Source organism: Ambystoma mexicanum, chromosome 1p, assembly GCF_040938575.1.
Source record: "Ambystoma mexicanum isolate Mex_15411 chromosome 1p, UKY_AmexF1_1, whole genome shotgun sequence".
Classification (NCBI taxonomy): domain Eukaryota; kingdom Metazoa; phylum Chordata; class Amphibia; order Caudata; family Ambystomatidae; genus Ambystoma; species Ambystoma mexicanum.
In genome coordinates this window covers 163,885,834-163,905,974 of record NC_090921.1, presented here as the reverse complement: position 1 = coordinate 163,905,974, position 20,141 = coordinate 163,885,834, and the positions used below count along the sequence as shown (strand labels likewise).

Here is a 20,141-nt window from a genome sequence, read left to right as displayed (position 1 = left end):
ATGCCTGCAGGTAGGCCATTGCCCGGCGCTCCTCCACGCGCTGTCATAGCGAGGTTCCTAAACTACCGGGATCGGGACGCACTCCTACACCTTGCAAGATCCAAGGGCACGGTTACCATCAATGGGTCCAGAGTGGCCTTTTTTCCCGATTAAACAAAGGAAGTACAGAAGGCGAGGCAATCCTTCGGGAAACTTAAGAAGCAACTGCAGACTCTGGAAGTCAAATACAGCCTACTCGTCCCTGCACAATTGAAAATCTATCATAAAGGCACAACGGTCCACTTTGACGATCCCAGGGAGGCGTGGCGATGGGCAGAGCACCACATTGAAGGGGACTGGTCCACACCCTGAGGCAACAGAAATAGAAAGTCTAGACCACCAACGGACCAGCGTCACAGACCGGACCAACCACCGCTGGCGGATCCACCAATCAATGGAGGGGATGAACTCCCGCCTTGACTTTTGTCGAGGGCTTGATCTCCTGGAGGGCATACGACCACCTTATGGACAATATTGCAGTTGGCCTTGGTGGCCACCAGAGGCAACTCACATACCTATAATGCGGTAAGCGGAGGATTGCCACCCTCCCCTTTTGGGTGTTTAAAGGGGAGAAACAACCCCCCCTAACTTTTGTTCAGCTGACGCTCTACCTTTTTTGATTGACAGCAATGTTTGGGTGACAGGTACTTCGTGTTGGGGAGGAGTATAGGGTGGGGGTAGGAAGGGTTTATTGGGAAGATTTTGTTTGTTACCCCAGGATCAGCCTTCCCCCGTACTTATCAGGGGAGGGTATGGTTCCTGGCCAGTTGGGACCGCACCACGCACAAGCAGCACTTCAACTGTCAATCTTTGTCTATCTTGCACCAAGCCACCGTGCACCGCGCGCGCTGTCTGCCCGCCCCTCCGACAATCCTGCTAGATGCCATCCTACCAATCTCAATCGTCCATGACCAGGCGCCCAAATCCCTTAGAGTCCTCAACTGGAATGTGAACGGGTTGGGCTCCACGATTAAAAGGCACCTGGTTAAGCAACTACTTTACAGACACTCCCCCGATGTGGCCCTGCTTACTGAAACGCACCTTGCCGGGACACAGTGCAAATTCTTTCTTCGAACTAACTATAGGACCGCAGGATACTCCATGGGGTCCAGAGGCCCTCTCATCCTTATACACAAACGCCTCCCTTTTGCCTTGCAGGAACTAGAACAGGACCCTCGGGGACGCTATGTGATGGCGCAGGGGACACTTTGGGGGGAAACATATGGGTTAGTCTCGATCTACTCCCCACCTGAACTGGGGCAAGAACTTCTCGATGATCTGACCACCCTTATGGGCAAACACCAGCCTGATAAGTGGTTCCTGGGTGGCGATTTTAACGATGTCATGTGTAACACCCTGGACCGCTCCCACCTTAAGCAACATAACCCGCACCTTCCCACGAAGCTATCCAACTTTGTGTCTGCCCTGGGTCTCTGTGATGTATGGCGGGAACAGCACCTGGGGACCAGGGGCTACTCGTTTTACTCCGGGGCACACGACTCCATCTCCAGGCTTGATTACCTATTTGTACCCCACACTGACCTCTTCAGAATACTTTCAGTGGATCTGCTCCCCCGGGGAATCTCGGACCACTCACCTCTGCTGGTGGAGTCGCGATTGCAGGGAATAAACCCCCCTAGAACGTGGCAGTTGAATACCTAATATCTGGGCCTCCCGGAACTAGTTGACCGCCTCACGGAGGTCTCGACTGAATACTTTGAGACTAACGACACTGGCGATAACGACCCGATAGTGTTATGGGAGGCCTATAGGACCGTGCTGCGGGGAGAGATAATCTCCTGGATGGCGAATAGGAGGAGGGAGAGACTCCGGAAGATAACTGAGGCGGAAACAGAGGTAACTCACCGAGAGAATGAACATACCCTTAATCCTATCCCAAAGACCCACACATCCCTTAAACGCGCCACTGAATACCTCCGAAACCTTATGCTAGACAACGCCAAACAGGCCCACTGGGAAACCAAAGCTAGGGTATATGAGCTGGGGGATAAAGCGGGGAAGATGCTTGCGTGGCTGGCTGGAGAAGAGAGATGAGGGACAGCGCTGTGCTCGGGAGATCATCACCCCAAATTCTATGCAACATTATACCAAGCCCCAACTCTATCTCTGGACCCGACCCTCCTAGACGGCGTGGTAATTCCCACTCTGTTGGCTCAACAAAGGGAGATGCTGGACTCCGAGCTCTCAGGGGCCGAAATAATAGAAGCCCTTGGACAACTGCAGCCGGGGAAAACCCCGGGCCCGAATGGGTTCCCGGTTGAAACCTGGCAGAAACTAGGGGGTAGTAACACAGCACCTCCCCTGCATCAGATGTTGTTGGCCGCCCGGGAGAGGGGTTCCCTTCCAGATGATCTGTGTAAAGCAACTATAGTGGTTATCCCCAAGCCTGATAAACCCCAGGAGCAATGTGCCTCTTATAGGCCGATTTCGCTGATTAACGTGGAAGCCAAGGTCCTGGCCAAACTCTTAGCCAACCGGCTCCAACTGGTGGCGGACACGCTGATACACCCGGATCAGTGTGGTTTTATGCCCCACAAATCGACCCGAATTAATTTGCGTCAACTCCACCTGGCGCTTGAATGGGCCCCTATCCTCGATGCCCCACTCGCCCTGTTGGCAATAGACTTTGAAAAGGCATTTGATTTGATCCGGTGGTACAGCCTCTGGGAAATCATGACCCGCATGGGGTTTGGGGAGAGCTTTCTCGGCTGGGTAAAACTGTTATATACAAACATCCAAGCAGAAGTTAAGGTGAATGGGTGGACCTCCTGATCTTTCCCCTAGACAGAGGCACGCGACAAGGGTGCCCCCTTTCCCCCCTCCTCTTCACCCTTGCGATTGAACCGCTAGCACTGTGGCTTCGCCAGAGCGGGGCATGGACGGGATTCAGATGGCCCGAGGGGCACGAGGACCGTGTCTCTCTCTATGCTGATGACCTTTTACTATACCTGGCCGAACCAGCCCGCAATTGCCCCATAGTAACTCAGATGCTCGTCACCTATGGGGAATTTACTGGATTAAGAATTAACTGGAGGAAGTCGGTACTTTTCCCGGTGAAGGGGGGAGAAAGAGTCGACCCCACGAGATGTCCATACCGGTTTGATAGACAGGGCTTTAAATACCTGGGGATCTGGATAACATCTGACTTAACCAAGTATGCAACGCATAACCTCCAACCGATTGTAGACAGGTTCGCTAGGGACGTTCATCTCTGGAAGCTTCTCCCTTTGACCCTCATGGGGCGCGCTGCACTCTTCAAGATGTCACTTCCAAGATTTTTATATGTCCTGAAGAACGCCCCACTCATGATCTCCACCTCTGAATTCACCTGCATTGAAACCCTCCTTAGGGAACTCATATGGGGGGGAGGCCAGTCACGCATAGCATTACGCACTCTGCAGAGGTCGGTTTGGGAGGGAGGGATTGGTGTGCCCCGCCTCCAGACCTACTACTGGGCGTCACAACTGGCAGTGGTCAATGATTTGCTTCATGTGGACCGGGCTCTACCTCACATCCGGGCTGACGTGGAACCCACGCAGGGAATAGACCCGTTATAGATACTATACCAGTCCCCACAGAGACCTCTCCTTCCCACAATCGAGGCCCACATCACTACCCTCTGGAGACAGGCACACGTGTTCATTGGGTGGGGTAATAAAATAACTGCAGCGCAACCCCTATGGCGAAATAGTAATCTTCAGGAAATTGGGAAACTTGAACCATGGCCGCGATGGGTGAGGGCAGGAATCCTGAGGGTTGGAGATGTCCTCAGAGACGGGAAAGTGACCTCGTTTGAGGACATGCAGTGCAAATACCAATTGCCCACAACGGAACAATATCACTTTATGCAGCTGACCCACGCCCTGCGGACCCATATACCTCTAGAAGGCACAATCCCTGACTATACACCGATAGAACGCAATATGATCCCTGCGCTTATCCCCAGTAAATGCACATCTACTCTCTACAACGCCATCACATCCTTCGCCACCCCCGAGTTATCGAGATTAAAGACCAGGTGGGAAGCAGATGTGGGTGAGATAGACCCAGAGGACTGGATCCAGGTCCTAATGCATCCGCGAGAGGTGGCCATCTCCTCTAGGCTCAGACTGGTGCAACTCAAAATCCTCCATAGAGTATACTACCCCTGAACCGTTTTACACGGTTGGAAGAGGGCAACAAATCCGAACTGCCTTGCTGTGGGGAAGAGGAAGGCACCTTCTATCATATTCTGTGGTCATGCCCGCACCTACTGGAATGCCTGATGCACGGAACTGTCCAGGGCACTCACCTGCCCTATTGAGCTTGATCCGAGAGTTTTAATTCTGGGTGTACCTGACACATCTGACTCTAACAAATGGGAAAAACTGTTATTGAACACTGCGGCGGCCCTGATGAAGCGCAATATTGCGCAAAAGCCAGGAGTGCCCGACCCCCCCCGACGCTTGAACAATGGATACTTGACATGGACACATGTGCCATGATGGAGCACCGGGTTTATTGCACATGAGGATGCCCTGCCAAGGCATCCAAAATATGGGGGAAATGGGAAGAGACTGGACCCTGATAACCAGAGACTATGGTGATTACAACGGGAGTGAATGGTTGGGGGGAGGAGGGGAGAGCGGGTTATGGTGGCCTTTGTTAATCAAAACACTATGTGAACTTGCGATTGAAGGTGCTGTCCTGGAGTGCTTCTAAATGTTTAGGCTTTCAATTTATTTTGTGGGTGCTTTGTTATCACCCCCTACTTTGGGGCTTGTCTTGTTTATGTAATCGCCTGGCTTGGATGGACTCCCAGTTGAATTTTACCAGTCTTTTAATGTTCAGTTAGCCCTGGAACTGTGTACTCTTTACAATCGCTTTCTGGTAGATGGTTCTATATGTGTTACGCTCACCTGGTATCCACAGGGACGCCACCCAGCCGGGTTACTCGCTGGTATGCTTCTCAACTTTGCCCTGGTGTGGTCTGCGGGGAAGAATCTGTCTGAAAATACAGGAGGACTGTGTTCAAGACTGACCGACTGGGGTAAGTATCCTCCCTCCACCCCTGTATGATTTCAGTCCCTCTGGTGCCCTCTCCTCACCTTGTGGTAGAATTAGGCGTGCTCTCCGTCCTGCCTTCTTTGGAGGGGCGCGTTGTCTTTCATGGGCGAGTGCAGTCCAGTTACTTCACTGACGCCGGCCCGTTTGATATTGTTCAGATAAGTCTTATTGCTGTTCTTTAGTTTTGTTGCTATCCTACATGCCTTTCTTTGTTTAAAATGTCTCTTTTTTATCCCTTAGGTATGCAGAGTTTCAGCACGGCGAACTGGCTTGGTTTAGCCCCGCTGGTAAATGATGGCGCATTAAGAGTGCTATGATGCGGTAAGTAAGCGCTATGCGCAGCGCTGCAAAGTCTTGCCTTTGCTAACCTGTGATTTCCTTCCTTGTAGGTCGCGGTGTTCTTCAGTGTGAGTGGAATGTCCGGAGTGATGCCAGCCGAGAGGCGACCAGCCAGGTAAGCCATTTGAGCAGTTCATAATTTGTAAATGTCTCTCCTGCTTTCTTTAATGTTGCCTGTATCTTCCTCTTTCAGGTTGTTCTGTCCGGGAGGCGTGCAGATTCGAGGAAGCTGTTCTGAGTAGCTGTAAGTGTTTAAAGATGAAGACTGCAGGTAAGATGCTGCTGCTAATGATGTTCCTTTTGTCTCCTTGCAGGTTCTGCTTCTCCGAGGTTCGAGGGAATAGCTGGACACGGTGAGCGTCACGTTGCAAGCTGCAAAGTAACGCGAAGCGTGTTGTCTTGCTCCGGTGTGTTTTAAATAGCCCCAACAAAATAGTCCAGGTAAAGTAGTCCCTAGGCTACCACCGCCAAAACACTAGACCGCATAGCTTGGTTCTTAGGAACCAAGCTATGTGGATGCCTCCATGTTGGCTGACAATACAATAAAGTAGTTCCCAAGCACATTGTTTTTCATGGTGTATGAGCCTGGTGCCATAGGCGCCAGGACTGGCCCCATGAGGGCTTTTGAAGAGGATGCCAGGCTCTAGAGGCCTGAGTCCTGACTCCACCTGGCCAATGGGTTTGCCAGAGGGGGTTTTGGGCGAGGGTCGTGACAGCACTCCCCCCTAAGGCCCCTCCCATGGTGTTCCTTCTGTCTGGCCCAGGATTGGTTGGGAAGTTCCGATGGAATTTCCTGATTAGACGTGGTGCGTGGATATTCTCACTGGGCTCCCAGGATCTATCTTGTGGTCCAAATCCTTTCCAATCGACGAGATAATATAGCTTGGTCCTAGAGTATTTAGAGTCCAAGATATCTTTGACTTCGAATTCTGGTTCTCCGTCAACAAGTATGGGTTTAGGTGGTGTCCCAATCCGTGTGCCGGGTTGCATTAGTTTCAGGAGGGACACATGGAATACCGGGTGGATGTGTAGATTAGGTGGTAAATCCAATTTCACGGCTGTTGGGTTGATAATTGCCTTAATGGTATAGAGTTCTAAGAATCTGGGATGAAAGGTCCGGGTTCCCTTGATGGGTACGAATTTAGCGGCTAACCAAACTTTGTCTCCTACTTGATAATCAGGGGCCTTTTTCCGGTGTTGGTCGGCAAATCTGTTTTGTTTTTCTTTGGCATGAATAAGGTGTTCCTTTGCCCTTTTGAAAGCCTGAGTAATGGTTGTGTGTAGAGTCTTTACCGCTGGCATTTCCAAGCTTGCTGGAAGGTCTAGTTCAGAGGTATGCGGATGTCTGCCATAAAGGGTATAGAAGGGCGTTTGTCCCGTGCTTGAATGCAAAGAATTGTTATATGCATATTCGCCTATCCATAGTAGGTCTTTCCAATTCCTTTATTCGTGGTGCAGCACGCACCGTAAATATTGCTCAAGTGTCTGATTGGTTCTCTCGGTTTGGCCGTCCGTTTGGGGATGGTGACTGGTAGATAGCCGAACGTCGATCTGCGCCATTGCACAACATTCTTTCCAGAAGTCTGAAACAAACAGGCTGCCTCGATCAGAGACCACAACCAAAGGGAAGCCATGTAGCTTAACCAGGCCCCCAGGAACACATTTGCTAAAGTTGCTGCGTCAGGGAGGCCTTTGAGAGGAATACAATGGGCCATCTTCGAGAATAAGTCCACAACTACAAGGATGGTGTTGGACCCTTGGCTTGGAGTTAGATCAGTAATGAAGTCAAGGGAAAGAGTGTGCCATGGAACTGGAGGAATGTCCAATGGTTGTAGGAGACCAGATGGTTTTTGTTTCTGTGATTTGTTTTGTGCGCAGACACCGCAGGACTGAATATACTGAATGATGTCCTTACGCCAGGTAGGCCACCAAAAGTTCTCTTTCTCTTTAGTTAGGGTTTTGGCAATCCCAGGATGCCCTTTGATCAGTGAATCGTGATAGTTTGAAATAATATGCTGTTGTAATTCCTTCTTGGGTACATATAGGCGATCCCTAAAAAGGGTAGATGGTCCTTTATGGTATATTGTTCTCCTTGAGTTTGCCATGCGAGGTAGGCATCAGGATTCATCGTCCGTTGGATTTCTTTTCGTAGTTCTGCTTGTGTTAAGGCTGTCGTGATACCCAAGAGTTTATCTTCAGGTATTCTATGCCCATGCGATATAAGGCATCCGCCTTTCCGTTTCTGACTCCTGGTCGAAATGTGTTTACATAATCATAATCGGCGAAAGAAAAGGGCCCACCGTAATTGGCGTGAGTACTGGGCCTTGGCTGTTTTGAGATATTGCAGGTTTCAGTGGTCTGTGATGACTGTAATGGTGTGTCTGGCCCCCAGAAGGTAGTGCCTCCAGGCTTTAAAGGCAGATTTGATAGCCAGGAGTTCCTTGTCCGTGATGGCATAATTAATCTCTGGAGGTGAGAACCTTTTCGACCAGAAGGTCACAGGATGTAGCTGGCTGGTTTCCGGGTCTCTCTGTGAAAGGACAGTCCCCATTGCGAGACTGGACGCATCAGTTTCAACAACATAAGGAAAGTCTGGACGAGGATGTCGCAGGATTGGAGCGGAGGTAAACCTTTGTTTAAGTTCCTGAAAGGCTTCTTTTGCTTCGGTCCAAGCAAACTTTTTATTGTTTTTTCGTAATAGTACTGCAATTGGGTGCACAACCTGAGAGAAGTCTGGGATGAACAGGCGGTAGACGTTCGCAAAGCCCAGCATGCTTTGTACCCCTTTCAGAGACGTCGGTGAAGGCCATTTCAGAATGGCATCTACCTTGTGCATGTCCATTCTGATGCCTCATGGAGTAATGATAAAACCAAGAAATTCTACTTCGGTGACGTGAAAAACGCATTTTTCAAACTTTGCAAACAAGCAATGTTGACGGAGCTTGGTGAGGACTGAACGAACGTGCCTGACATGATCTTGTTCCAAGGCTGAGTATACTAAGATGTCGTCTATGTACACTAAGGCACACACATCAATTAACTCCCTTAAGACGTCATTCATGAAATATTGGAATGCCGCAGGAGCGTTGCATAACCCGAAGGGCATGACTTGATATTCAAACAAGCCATACTTAGTACGGAAGGCGGTTTTCCATTCATCTCCTTTTCTGACTTGGACCAGGTGGTATGCTACTCGAAGGTCCAATTTGGTATAAATCTGGGCATCTTTAACTTGGTCTAGCATCTCAAGGATAAGTTGCAAAGGGTAGCGGTTCTTCACGGTGATCTGGTTCAATGCGTGGTAGTCAATACAGGTTCTCAAGTCTCCTTCCTTTTTCGGTATGAAGAACAAAGGACTGGCTGCAGGGGACTTCGAAGGACGGATAAATCCGTTTGCAAGGTACTGGTCTAAATAGGATTTCAAATGATGGTTTTCTGGTTCTGTGAGAGCGTAGATCCTGCCGCAAGGGATTTGCGCACCAGGAAAAAGATCGATCTGACAGTCATAGGGCCTGTGCGGCGGCAATGTATTGGCTTGGTCCTTTCGAAAACATCCTGGAAATCATGGAATTCACTTGGCAAGGTATTAGTTGCTCCCAGGGTTGATACTGTCGCTCCGGGAGTCATGGGGATACAGACATCGGGTTTCTCCTCTTGGTAATAGCAGGCAGGGGAGCAGTCACCGGGGAAGGTTCATTTTCGTGCCCGCCAGTCTATCAAAGGGTTGTGAGCAACCAACCATGGCATCCCTAGTCTTAGCCTGAACTGAGGTGCCTTGATGAGATCGAATGAAATAGACTCCCGGTGTCCGTCCTGGCACAGCAATGTTACCCTGGCTGTGCACTGGGTTACTGGTCCGGAAGCAATTTCTGTCCCATCCACGGTGGTTACCTTGTCCATAGTTGGCTTAGAACACAAAGGAAGCCCCATCTCTGCTGCCAGTTCTTGATCAATATAATTCCCAACTGCTGCGCTATCGATGTATGCTTCAACGGCATGCATTCTTGACGACTGTTGGTAGTTAATTAAGATCGCTGGTATTGCAATGTGCGAGGTCAGAAACTCTTTCTTCTCACTCGACAAACTGACCTCTACGTTTGTCGAGCTTGGTAGTTTTCCGATTCCTTAGCTTCATCCTTCTCTGTGGCCCCGACTGTTCTTCTTGGGGGTTTTACTGGACAGTTCTTCAGGAAATGTCCTGGTTTCCCACAATACAAACAAAGCTGTTGTTGTCTTCTTTTGTCCCGCTCTTGTTTTGTTAATGGAGGCCCTATCCCTCCAATCTGCATGGGTTCTACAGCATTTTCAGGTACACAGGGTGTGTTTTGCCTTGGTCGAACATACACGGCCCGAGGGTCCGTCTTAGACCGGTCTGCCTTTCGGTCCTGCAACCGGTGGTCTAGCTGCACGACCAGATTTATGAATTCTGCACAGTCTCTGGGTGGAACAACCACCTTGGCTAAGATGTCCTTTAATTCGCTTCGTAAGCCTCGATGGAATAACGTAGTTCTTTTGTTTTCTGGCCACCTAGCTTCGGCAACCAGTCTGTTGAAGGTAGCAATGTACGTTAACAAGTCCTGATTCCCCTGTCGGAGGGACAAGAGTTCATTGTCTACTGCTTGTTCCTGGGTATGGTGAGCAAAACGTGTTTCCATTTCTCTCTGGAACCCCCCAAAGTCATGTAATAGAGGATCGTCATGGGTTACCAATGGCACCAACCAATCTGCTGCACTACCACTCAGGTATGATAAAACAAAAGCTACCCGAGCTTGGTCGTTTGGAAATGCTCCAGGCCTACAAAGAAAATGAAGGCGGCACTGATTGATGAATGCCGCATATTTCCGTGGGTCGCCTGAGAACCTTTCTGGTGGGGCCAGAGGCACTGTTCCAGGTAACGTGATCTGTACCGGAGTGGGTGGTATGGCAGGGTTTTGCATCGTTGGATTGCTTCCAGGTAGAGGCGTCTGTCCTGCCTGTGATTGCAAGTATTGCCAGATAATCTCTTCAGTTCATTCTTTGGTCACTATTAGGTCTCTCCAGAGGGCATTAGTCTCTTGTTAGGCAGAAAGAACCTCAGCACAAAGCTCTCCTAGTAATTGGGCCAATTGGTCCATTTCTGATGTCTCCATGGTTCCAAGGTGGATTTGTTATGGTAGGCTTTGCGTTCTGTTAGGCTCACCTGCTATCCACAGGGACGCCACCCAGCCGGGTTACTCGCTGGTATGCTTTTCAGCTTTGCCCTGATGTGGTCTGCGGGGAAGGTTCTGCCTGAAAATACAGGAGGACTGTGTTCAAGACTGACCGACTGGGGTAAGTATCCTCCCTCCACCCCGTATGATTTCAGCCCTTCTGGCGCCCTCTCCTCACCTTGTGGTAGAATTAGGCGTGCTCTCCGTCCTGCCTTCTTTGCAGGGGCGCGTTATCTTTCATGGGTGAGTGCGGTCCAGTTACTTCACTGACGCCGGCCCGTTTGATATTGTTCAGGTAGGTCTTATTGCTGTTCTTTAGTTTTGTTGCTATCCTGAATGCCTTTCTTTGTTTAAAATGTCTCTTTTTTCTCCCTTAGGTATGCGGAGCTTCAGCACCGCAAACTGGCTTGGTTGAGCCCCGCTGGTAAATGATGGCGCATTAAGAGCGCTAAGATGCGGTAAGTAAGCGCTATGCACATCGCTGCGAAGTCTTGCCTTTGGTAACCTGTGTTTTCCTTCCTTGTAGGACGCGGTGTTCTTCAGCGCGAGTGGAATCTCCGGAGTGGTGCCAGCCGAGAGGCGACCAGCCAGGTAAGCCTTTTGAGCAGTTCGTAATTTGTAAATGTCTCTACTGCTTTCTTTAATGTTGCCTCTATCTTCCTCTTTCAGGTCGTTCTGTCCGGGAGGCGTGCAGATTCGAGGAAGCTGTTCTGAGTAGCTGTAAGTGTTTAAAGATGAAGACTGCAGGTAAGATGCTGCTGCTAATGATGCTCCTTTTGTCTCCTTGCAGGTTCTGCTTCTCCGAGGTTCGAGGGAATAGCTGGACACGGTGAGCGTCATGTTGCAAGCTGCAAAGTAACGCGAAGCGTGTAGTCTTGCTCGGGTGTGGTTTAAATAGCCCTAACAAAATAGTCCAGGTAAAGTAGTCCCTAGGCTACCACACCCAAAACACTAGACCGCATAGCTTGGTTCTTATGAACCAAGCTATGTGGAGGCCTCCATGTTGGCTGACAATACAATAAAGTAGCTCCCAAGCACATTGTTTTTCATGGTGTATGAGCCTGGCGCCGTAGGGCAAGGACTGGCCCCATGAGGGCTTTTTAAGAGGATGCCAGGCTCTAGAGGCCCGAGTCCTGACTCCACCAGGCCAATGGGTTTGCCAGAGGGGGTTTTGGGCGAGGGTCGTGACAATATGTCCCTCGATGAAAGAGGCTCTGATTACAGTGATCCCTAAGGAAGGGGATGATCCATCTAAATGCAGTAATTATCGTCCTATATCATTGCCCAATGTGGATGTGAAGATTTGTACAAAGATTTTAGTCAGCAGATTGGATAAGCATATTGGGGACCTGATTGACAAAACACAAGTTGGTTTCATGAAACAACGTTATGGGTATGATAATATTAGAACGCTCCTAGATGTTTTGAATTTGAAAAACTCGGAGACTGATGAACTATTATTTTGTTTTTAGATGCTAAGGTAGCTTTTGACAAGGTAAATTGGACTTTTTAAAATTATACATTAGTGAAAATGGGTTTTGGGCCCTTGTTTATTGATGCTGACACTACAATTGGATATTAGTGTCAGAGTCTGGGTGAATGAGAATTTGTCAGCTTCTTTTAACCTGTTTCGAGGTACACGGCAAGGGTGGCCATTATCTCCTTACCTCTTTAACCTGGTACTGGAACCCTTTTTGATTTATATTTGACAAAGTCTGATTCTGAAAGGTTTAAAGGTTGGGGAAGAGGAAGTTGAGGTGTAAGCCTATGCGGATGATGTCACGATTATTCTTGGTAATCCACCTGAGGGGGGTCCTACTCTAAAAACATGGTTGAAGAGGTTGGGTTTCTTTCAGGTTACAAGATAAACTGGGAGAAAACAGTTGTTTTTCCTGTTAAAGACACCCTTGTTCGTAATTGTTTGTTGGATTGGAACTGCAAATGGGAGAATGATACTGTGAAATATTTAGGAGTACATTTTGTTCGGGATTTGAGAAGACTGGTTGGATATAATGTAGACAAAATAATAGAGGTACTTCGTAGGGACATTCGTAAATGGGGACGTCTATTGCTGAGCATTTGGGCAAAAAGTAATGCGATTAAAATGGTACTACTACCGAAGGTTTTATATGTTAAGTGTACTAAAAAAATGTAGGGCGTATTGATAAGGTATTCCAGGAATTTCTGGGAGGAATTGATAAGAAACCAAAAATACCCCGATATATTCTGGTTCGCAGTGTGAGAGAGGGGGGATTTGGATACCCTATCCTTGAAAATGACTGCAAAGGATTTATTTTAAAAAAGTCGGCCACTTACTTTACAAAGGATAGCCCCACGACTCCAATATAGGCACAAATAGAGAATCAAAACATGAAACCCTATTGTATTAAGAGTTTATATTCATTGGGGAAATTAACTAAGCAGGTATCTAGCCTACACACAGTGGTTGCCACAAAAGATGCTATGACATCACTGATATTGGAGAGTCGACAAGGATTGATCCTTTATAATGAAGCCTCCATTTGGTATAACCCAGGTTTACAGATGAATAACAATATGTTGGAGGAGTTGGATTTATAGGGGGTATATTATTAATTGTGATATCTGGTGTGATAGAAAAATGGCAACCTTTGAACATTTGAGAAAGACATTTGGTTTGCATGAGAGGGAGTTGAGGAGATCTAGATTACTGATGGCTTTAATTTCGGACAGGCAACGGATGTTGGAGGCTCCAATGGCACAGATGCCTGAACGATGCAGTCTTCTTATAACTGCACCACGAAAAGTGTCAACGTTTTTTGAAACTTTTTCCGTTAGCGATTCATTTAACTGAGTCATGGGATAAATTGAGGCTTACTTGGTCTGAGGAATCGGGCAGAATTATTTCAATAGAGGAATGGGAGAGTCTGTGGAGAGTCCCTATCAGGGCAAAAATGGACCTAAATCTATGTTACATCCAGCAGAAGTTATTGGGGTGCCTTTATTGGACACCAGTTTGGATGCACAGATTAGGGCTGATAGAAAGTGAAAGTTGCTGGGGATGCCGGAATGAGAATGGTACCTTGTTACATATGATGTTGAGTAAGGGATTTTTGGAATGATGTACTGGATAGGATTGACATGATATGCAATATTATATTTCCAATAACTCCATCTGCGGTGCTTCTGACATTCCCAAGATGCTGTAAGTTTGTTGATTATATAGTATTGAGTTGGATCAACAAAGTTCTCTTAGTCGCAACCAGACAAATATTAAGAGTCTGGAAAACCAGGAAACAACCATGTGTGGCAGAATGGGTTGTTAACGTGCAAGTTCTCTCAAGCTCTGAACAGATAAAGTTTAATAAACAACATAGAGAGGATGCTTATATGGAACAGTGTGGACCATTTAATGAATTGTATGATTAATGATTAGATAGAGTGTATAAGTTATTGTTCAATATTTTTAGGTGGGGTGGGTATTTGTTCTCTGTGGATTTGGGTTTTGTCATGTTTTGTGTTTAGTGTTTTCTGGTTTTGTTCTTTTGCTTACCATATTACCATCGCTCAATTGTTGATTGCATAGATGAGTTTTTTGTTTTGTATGTAATACTGCTCTCGACTTGTTTACTTACTATTTTAAATGATGGTTTTATATTACTATGCTGAGTATGTTACTCACGTATTGCTTCACTGTTTATGTTGTTGTTTTTGTTGTTTTCTTTCTTGAAAATTAAATAAAAAGTTTAAAATAAAGAAAGACTGCTCTGAGAACGCGCAGAGCAGTCTTTCTAAATCTTAACTGTCATGCCCCTGCCACATACGAATACGCGCAGGGTCTGACAGACTGACAGAGATGGGCAAGGGAAGACGGGTTACAGGTAAGTGTGTGTTTACATGCATGTGTGTCTGAAAGGGGAAAGTGTTTGTGGTGGGGAGGGGACTGGGGAAAAGAGTGTGTGTGTGTGTTTCTGAGTGTTTTTGTATGTAAGGGGTGCTGGGGAAAATGTGTGTCTGGGAATGAGGCAGGGTTGTGGTGGGAGCGAGGTTGAAGGGGTGAAACCCCCGATTACAAAGGGTGGGGGGGAGGAAGGCAAGTATTTCGAATATTAAAGGCCACCCAAAATTGGCCGAAAAAAACAGTCTTTTTTTTGTGCGGCCATTAACTTTCAAGATAATGACATTGAATTGATTCCAATCAACTTTCCAGTCAATTCCTTCAAAAAAGGTCTCATTGTATGCCTCAAATTGATTTAAAACATGCAGTTACTCCTCCCTAATAACCATTAAGCGCAGACTCAAGACCTTCTTGTTTGATTGAACAGTCTCTCTTAGATAACTCACCTCTGACAGCTAGTCTTTTCTGTGTTTCTTGTATGTATGTCTTGTTCTGCTCTTCCATTCCCAAGGGCCTTGCTCCAGCGCGTTATGAATAAAATAAATAAATAAGGGATGAGCAGTGAATTTTTCCAAGAGATAGCAATACAGCCTCAATACTGTCTTTAATGCTGTCAAATAGCTGTGTCAAAAGATGGGCCCAGAACCAGGGGTCAGCTTTGAGCACTGCATTTGAAAGGAAGTCAGGGCCAGGTGCCTTGCAATATTCTAATGTTATTATTATATCATGAATGTCCTTTACAATGTACTCAATATCAAGGTGACCATCATTGTGGCGTAAGCGGATGTTGTCAATTTTGGAGGGTTAACCAAATACACTTTTAATGTGAGCTTTCCACTGCGCTTCACCAATGGGATTACCAAGGGCAGAAAATCTGGGCTTTTATCGTTGTTAACTATCTCCCAGAAATGTTTGGTCTCAATTTTGCACAGCACTGCACTCCCAGTATTATTTTCCATTCAGTGCTAGAAGAACAAGTTACTTACCCCTGGTAACGTTCTTTCGATTGGATGTTCCTCCCACGTATTCCTCATCTTATGGTAAATATCTCTCCAGCTTCAGCTGCTTCAGAATTCTTTTTTTTCTGACAGCGGGTGCTGTGTGCAGTGTCGTTGAGTCGATGTCCCTCGAGGGCCTCTGTTCAACAGTCAACGTCATCATCAGTATACGTATCGCACGCAGCACCCGTTGGCTTCAGTTCTGTTTTTCCTCCTCTTGAAGAGGCATCACCAGTGTACTCTTGACCGTAGGCTCACAGAAACCTAACGTGTAATAACACGTAAATTGTATGGCAGGGTAGACTTGGAGGGGTGATGAAGAATACGTGGAAGAAACATCAAATCGAAAGAACATTACCAGGGGTAAGTAACTTGTTCTTTGAATGGATTGTGTCCGCCCACGTACTCCTCATCTTATGATACACTCCCAAAGCATTAATAATTTGGAGGTGGGAGTACCAATTAAATTTAGATTTAATCATGAACTGAATGAAGGACTGCTTTTGCAAATTGTCCTCCCCGACTAGAAGATGAATCCAGGCAGTAATGTCTTACGAAGGTATGGATAAACGACCAAGTGTCCACTTAACAAATATCGTTGATTGGGACACCTCTTTGAAGAGCAGCAGAGGTTGCCATGCTCCTTGTGGAATGTGCCCTTAGGCCTTCCAGTGGGTCCTTGTCCTCTAACCTGTAGCATTCGCCAATAAGCCAGGATGATCCATCTGGATATGGTTTGTTTAGTAACTGCAAGAACCAATTTAGGAGCAATATAACCAATGAATAATTGGTAATCGTGGCGAAATGTATCCGTTCTGGATATATAAAAACTGAGAGCCCTTTTTGAGTCCAGTCTATGCAACCTCTCCTCTTCCTTTTCTGGATGAGGAGGTGGATAGAAAGTTGGTAATGTAATCTTTTAAGACAAGTGGAAGTCAGAGACTATCTTCGGTAAAAAATAAGGCTTTACTTTGAGAATGACCTTGTCTTTATGGAATGCCGTAGGTGGAGGCTTACAGGAAAGGGCCTGCAACTCGCTTACCCTGCAGACGTACGTTATTGCAATAAGCAAAACAGTTTTTAATGTCAAAAGCCTTAAAGGGCATGAGTGTAAAGGCTCAAAGGGAATAAAAAATGTTAACAGTAAATTGAGGTCCCATACAGGGACATTGAATGGGACTGGTGGATTTACATTAGTAAGGCCTTTCAAAAATCGAACAATCAGAGAGATCTTAAAATATGAATCCTCCCCTGAAGAGGGCTTGAAAATGGAAAGCGCTGCTAGGTAACACTTAATTGTTCCAATCTGCAGCCCTGGATTTGCCAAATGTAACAAAAAGGAAAACACCATAGGCGTGTCACATAGAAAGAGACCCGCATTCTTATCCCTGCACCAGTTGCTGAACTTGTTTTAACTGCATTGGTACAAAGATTTTGTTGCTGGTCTTCCGACTGAAAGCAAAATCTCCATTACGTCATCCGGGAGGTCCCAATCCTTGCGAGAGAAGGTCCTCTCTTTGTGGAAGACGTAATGGAGGGCAGATAGACACGTCCAGAAGGTCCGGGTACCACGTCCTCCTGGCCCAATTCCCAAACGTTCTCAACCTCCTGATCGCGTGAGGAATGACAGGGACTGGAGGGAATGCGTACAGGAGTGGAAAATCCCAGTACACCACAAACACATCCCCTAGAGCTCCTCTTGAAGGAAATTCCCTTGAGCAAAATAGTTCGCACTTCCGGTTGACACTGGTCGCAAACAGATCCACTTGAGGGGTTCCCCAAAGGGTGAAGATCTCTTGAAGGATTTCCTGAGCTAGTTCCCACTCGTGAGAGACTGTGCTCTGCCTGCTCAGAGTGTCCCCCGCGGTGTTCTGCTCTCTGGCTAGGTGAACTGCCGATAGAGAGATTCCTTCTTGAATTGACCAGAACCAGAGCTGCATTGCCTCTCTGCACAGTGGTAGTGGCCCGACACCTCCTCTCTTGTTAAGGTAGTACATGGCCACTGTGTTCTCCGGTGCAAACCCAGACTTCCACAACCACGCAAATCTGCGTAGCACTGTGCTAGCCGCCATGGATCTGCTGATGCTGTCTGCAGTATCCAAACCTGATTGGAGACATTCACCCATTGCCTCCTTACCATCCTTGATGATTGCCAGGAAGCCGTCCCTTTCATTTTCTTTCGGGATGTGGTCAGCTGCCATGACACCACAGTCCCACAGGGTAAACGTAAATCTAGGTAATGTCCAAGTCACATTTGTCAACTTTAATGCCATATTATCCGCAGTGAAAACTTATCTCGCCCAGGCATCCAGTCTCTTATCATCCCTGTTAGGAGGGATGAATGGATAAGCTGACTGCTTTGTACATGTAGCAGCCTGAACCACCAAGCTTGCTGGTGTGTATGCTTAGTGAGATACTCTGGGTCACTGCTGGATGGTCTGTACTTCCTGGAACATTTTTTGTTTACTGTAGCCACAGGTGTCTCCCAATTTGCATAGACATTGTTCTGTAATGCCTTGTGAAAGGGCAAATTTGGGTCTTTCTGAGGGCCCTGGTCCCAGATGTCCGTCATGTCATCTTGCTAAAAAAACTGAGTGGGCCTACTCCATCATAAAAATTCGATAATCTTTCCCATAAGTTTTCTGTATGATGAGTCAACATTCTCAGTAGGGTTTGGTCTGCCAAACTCTAACTTTGGCGAGGTATCCAATCCACTGGCTGACTGAAGGTTATTGTATGCATCTCTTAACCTGGACTCATCAGATATTAGTTCCCCTGGCACATTAGGGGTGCCAAACCGTTGTCCAAAAGGTGGTGTATTGTCATCAGAGGGAGGTACCTCCTCATATATGGCTGACAGAGACTTAAAATAGTCCTCTTTAGGTAAAGGTTTGTAAACCTTTTGCTGTACCACTACAGGCTCCGAAAATGTCGAAGTAGACGTCGTGGTCATCGACGATGGCTTCAAAATCAGTGCTGATTTAGTCAGCGTCGACTTTGATGGCTCTGCTGCAAACGGGGTTAGCGAAGGCGTCTATGTTTTCGACGTCTTGTGTTTCTTCAACGGAACCCTCGATGGGCTAGATTCCTGGCTCGTTAAAGCCCTCAATGACTTCGTCGGATCGATAATTTTCGATGCAAAACTGCCTTCAAGCTCGGTTTTGAAGATTTAGTCTTCGACTTCCCTTTGTCGTCCTTATGCAGAGTGACTAGGGCATGGCTCTTCTGTTGGTCGAGGCCGCATTCTCGAAGATTGGCAGCACTTCACTACGAAATGAGTCCAAATTTTGTAGTAGAATCGGATTTCACAGGACACCTGATTATCTCCGTTGAGAATTACTGGAGGTCGAAGGTGACCTACGACGCTTCTTCTTGGCCTTCTTTGAAGACGAAGAAGGGCACGATCGACTTCTCGAACAAGACCGTTTTGATTTTTTGCTTCAAGAAGACTCCCTCGACTCATCAGTGTTTTTTGACCTCTTCGAAGGGGACTTTGAAGCTAACCTCACCACCACCAGATTACCTTTACGCTCCCTGAGAGCCTTCTCGGTCATCACCTGACAAGAGCCACAGTCAGAGGTACGGTGCCCGGAACCCAAACACATACGCGGGGGGGTCGGTGATGGACACCTTCTACCCACAGTCATGGGACTTCTTAAAGCCCGACTTGGGCATCGATGGAGTCACTATTTTCACTGAAGTGCGCCATGATTCTCTCTAAGCCTTAACTCAGAAAAAACGGAACTGAAGCCAACGGCCACTGCTGCGATTCTTATACTGATGATAATGTCGACTGTCGAACGGAGGTCCTCGAGGGACATCGACTCGACGACAATGCACACAGTGCCCTCTGTCCAAATTTTGTCCGAAGCAGCTTAAGCTGGAGAGATATTTATCATAAGATGAGGAATACGTGGGAGGACACAATCCATTCAAAGTAGAGTTCTTGTGTCTTTTTATCCAAATGTGATAACACATTATTGCCCTTTACTTGAGCTGCTTCGTTTCCCCTTCAACCAAATACTTACTTTTTACAATGGTATGAAGATACCGTCAGGGACGTCATATGGGGTAGTCAGGGGTCGCAGCTGCGACCCCTTAGTCCTCCCTTGCTATCCCTATGGTCTCCCTTGCTACTCCTAAAAAATATGGAAGCTCCTGGGCTGTGGCCAGCACCATGTGGCTCTTCCTTTCTGGAGTGGCTGGCTTTCTTGTTCAGGCCTCTTAAAAAAACAGGGGGTTCCACAAGTGTAACACTTTGAGCAGTGACCATAAATAAAAGAAGAATAGGAATAACAAATAATTTGTCTAGCTGGAATTCTATACAATAATTGTTAGACTCATTAAAGGTTTATTTCAGGCACACTTCAGGGGGTGAGTCACTGATTTAGTCTGTTCTTAAACACCTCAAATTCACAATGCAGACAAAAATGTCCAAAAAGCATTTAGCGTAGAATAAACATCTATTTCGGACTATGTATTTTGGTTTTCGCAAGTTGCAGTTATAGCATATTTTTTTCTGCTGTTATCTCTGTTACGATCATCACAAGACACTCCATCTTGGTGTCCTCTGTCACTTCCTTGTGCCTAAAAGCCTGTGTACAGTGTAGAAATGTTTGACCATAGCACATA

At 47.0% G+C, this 20,141-nt stretch overlaps 1 protein-coding gene across 5 annotated transcripts in view; it reads right to left on the bottom strand.

Moving 5' to 3' along the window:
• The window catches only part of DLG4 (discs large MAGUK scaffold protein 4), a 1,400,174-nt gene that overhangs the window by 360,164 nt on the left and 1,019,869 nt on the right, over positions 1-20,141 (bottom strand). The window contains exon 1 of one of the 5 annotated variants that reach the window (XM_069645962.1): positions 14,958-14,979. The exons of the other annotated variants lie outside the window; for them this stretch is intronic. The gene's annotated coding sequence lies outside the window, so the exon portion shown is untranslated. Of the gene's footprint in view, positions 1-14,957; positions 14,980-20,141 lie in introns of those variants that run through there. 5 annotated transcript variants of the gene reach the window in all.